We start from the raw sequence: 826 nt of genomic DNA on the forward strand, positions 1-826 counted from the left end.
GGGTCTCTTGATTCTATTGATGTTGAATTTGGTTTAGAAATTTGGTTCTATTTTTTTTTTTTTTTGGCTTTTGATTTTTGGGTCACACCCAGCAGCGCTCAGGGGTTACTCCTTGCTCTACGCTCAGAAATCACTCCTGGCAGGCACAGGGGACCATATGGGATGCCGGGATTCAAAACACCAACCTTCTGCATAAAAGGCAAACGCCTTACCTTCATGCTATCTCTCAGGCTCCTTCTTCTTCTTCTTTTTTTTTAATCTCACCAATGTGCTTGGTCCTATCTTTTTTCTCTCCTTTCTTAATGTTATAGAAAATGCAGAAATAAGAGGTAAAACAACAAACTAATTTGTGTCCCAATGTTCTATGAAAAAGGAGGGAGACCATATCTAAAAGATAAAAAGAGGGGGCCGGGCGGTGGCGCTAGAGGTAAGGTGCCTGCCTTGCCTGCGCTAGCCTTGGACGGACCGTGGTTCGATCCCCCGGTGTCCCATATGGTCCCCCAAGCCAGGAGCAACTTCAGAGCGCATAGCCAGGAGTAACCCCTGAGCGTTACCGGGTGTGGCCCAAAAACCAAAAAAAAAAAAAAAAAAAAAAAAGATAAAAAGAGTGGCAGTTTTATGCATACTCGCATATTACCAATTTACATTTCCACAAATAAAGATCACAGATATCCTCTTTTCTATATCTTTGCCAACACTTGTTATGTTTTGGTTTTGTTCTGTGTTTTTTTTTTTTTTTTTTTGGTTTTTGATTTTTGAGTTACACCCGGCTGCACTCAGGGGTTATTCCTGGCTCTACGCTCAGAAATCGCTCCTGGCAGACTCA

Source organism: Suncus etruscus, chromosome 17 (genome assembly GCF_024139225.1).
Source record: "Suncus etruscus isolate mSunEtr1 chromosome 17, mSunEtr1.pri.cur, whole genome shotgun sequence".
In the NCBI taxonomy this organism is placed as follows: Eukaryota; Metazoa; Chordata; class Mammalia; order Eulipotyphla; family Soricidae; genus Suncus; species Suncus etruscus.